Here is a 2798-nt window from a genome sequence, read left to right as displayed (position 1 = left end):
GAGCTGTCTCTCTGGCCTTATTATTATTTACTACTAGGGCTATTTTTATTACCACCAGAGTTATCACTGGGACTCAGAGCCTGCATGATGAATCTACTACTCCCGGTAGCCCACTTTTCCTTCTTTCTTCCCTCCCTTCCTTCCTTCCTCCCTCCCTCCCTCCCTTCCTTCCTTCCTTCCTTCCTTCCTTCCTTCCTTCCTTTCTTTTTATTTGATATGACAGATAGAAATGGAGGAGGGCAGGGAGATAGGGAGGGAGAACGAGAGACACCTCCCACAGCTCTACCGCCCGACTCCCCCCACCCCCATTCTTATTTTTATGTGATACCAGTCACCACCCACCTCTGCCATATCTTCTACCAAGATCACACCCGGGACCTCTTGCAGGCAAAACCTGGATTCAACTGCTGAGCAATCTATTATCTCCCAGGCCCCCAATACTTTATCCTTTATTATAAGAGTAAAAAAAGAATAACTACTACTAAAGGGTAGTAAGGACATTTATAGAACTCAGAGCCAGTGTGAAAGGACCTTACCCTATGGACAAGATGGGCTTAAGCTTAAGCCCCAGAGATTCACACAGTTACTGCACCAGTCACTGGAAGAGTCTCCAGAGGGCCTGTCTGTACATTATCGAAGTCCATCAACAAAAGGTCATAGTGATGTGTCAAAGTCACAATAAACTTAAGTATCTTCAGCTTGCCACCTCATAGAATGCCCCTCCACGCACACACACAGTGTGGGAAAATTTTAGGAAAATCACCATCTAAGGAAGTTAAGTATGACCTTTGTGTGACTATGAGTATTTGAGCTGAGTGGTCTTCCTTTTATCACTGGGCCTTACACATGTTCCATTTCACCGCACTGGGCTGCTTTTTCATTCAGATAGATGGGAAGGGGAGAGAGGAAGAAAGAAGGAGGTGGGGGAGGGAGGAGAAGGAGAGAGAGAGAGAGAGAGAGAGAGAGAGAGATTTTTTTTTTCCTCCAGGGTTATTGCTGGGCTCGGTGCCCGCACCATGAATCCACCGCTCCTGGAGGCCATTTTTCCCCTTTTTTGTTGCCCTAGTTGTTGCAGCCTCGTTGCGGTTATTATTGCCATTATTGACGTTGCTTTGTTGTTGGATAGGACAGAGAGAAATGGAGAGAGGAGGGGAAGACAGAGAGAGAGGGGAGAGAAAGATAGACACCTGCAGACCTGCTTCACCGCCCGTGAAGCGACTCCCCTGCAGGTGGGGAGCCGGGGGCTTGAACCGGGATCCCTACGCCGGTCCCTGCGCTTTGCGCCACTTGCGCTTAACCCACTGCGCCACCGCCCGACTCCCGAGAGATTGATTTTTTTGCTACTTTTCATTTGGAGTAATAGCAACAACAACAACCACTTACTCAGTATTTAATATGAACCAAAAAGAGAGCTTAGCATTTCACAAAGCATTCTCTCTCCTCGTAATTCTTACAACACCTTGAGTTGTTGTGGTTGTTGTTGTTTCTGGGGTTTCAATGCTCTGGGCTGACTTTTTAAGTGTCTCTGTCTCTTCCTCTAACTCTCTGTTTCCTGTATACCTGTCTCTCACATCAATCAAAAGAAAGAGAGGAAAGGAACAAAATGGCTACCAGAAATGCTCGAGCTGTGCAGGCACTGAGTCCTAGTGATAACCCTGGTGAAGAAAAAAAAGGAAGAAATATAAAAGAGGATGAGAGAGAGAGAGATATCACAGTACCAAATCCCCTCCTGGCAGCATCATAGCATTCTCATGTGGTGGTCTAGGGACTTGAACTTGGGTTGTATGCATGTAAAAGTAGGCACCCTCCAGGACTATACTTCTCCCACTTTGGGTCAAAGCATGACACTGAGACTCACAGAGGTTGAATGAAGGTCCAGGGTCATGACCACTTAGCAGAGTGCAGAGTCTACAGTGAGCACCAGCAGTCACTGTTAAGGACCCTATTATTAGCATCAAACACAAGAAGTGACCGAGTCACGACCAGTTGGTGGCTCACTTGTTTACCTGCATTCAAGCCCCTTACAAGGGGGAAGCTTCACAAGTGGTGAAGCAGAAGAGACATTGCATGTCTGTCTTTCTTCCTCTCTATCCCCCCTTTCCTCTCTACCTCTATCTGTCTCTCACCTCAATCAAAGGAAAGAAAGGAAAGGAACAAAATGGTTGCCAGTAATGGTAAAGCGGTGCAGGCACCAAGTCCCAGTGACAACCCTGGTGTAGAAGAAAAGAAACATGAAAGAATACATTTTAAAAAGAGGCATTGAAAAAAAAAAGGAAGGAAGGAAGAAGAAAGAGAGAGAGAGAGAGAGAGAGAGAGAGAGAGAGACTGTCTCTGTGGACTCATAAGCCCAAAACGTCAGAGTCCTTAGGCCTCTAGGAGTTCACAGAGGCCTGCTCCCAGGGCTATGAGACTTCCTGATGCCACGCCCCGCCTCTCCCAGGCTGGAGAAGGTGACTTCTAGGGTGGTGAGGAAAATGATGCCTGTCCTGTTGGGCATCTTTTGGCTTCCTACAAATGTCCTTAACATTTTCCATTTTTTGAGCGCTTTGGGGAAGCAGCTTTGAGGTGGTTGTTGCTACTTGCAGCGGGAGCCAAGTTCAGCCAGCTTGAGGAGGAAAGTTGGAAGCCTTTAAGGGTCTCCCCAGCGCTCTTGAAGGCCACAGACTTCTGCTGGAGGCTGAGTAGGATTGAGGTGGTGCCTGCCAGCAGCTGTAAGCATAAAGCACTCATTGGTTGCCACACTCACCTGTCATCATATCAGGCTGGCTGGGCCTGGCTGGGCACACTGGAGCCTGACT

Source organism: Erinaceus europaeus, chromosome X (assembly GCF_950295315.1).
Source record: "Erinaceus europaeus chromosome X, mEriEur2.1, whole genome shotgun sequence".
Taxonomy (NCBI): Eukaryota; Metazoa; Chordata; class Mammalia; order Eulipotyphla; family Erinaceidae; genus Erinaceus; species Erinaceus europaeus.
The sequence above is the reverse complement of the archived record's forward strand: the minus strand, read 5'-3'. Positions refer to the sequence as shown.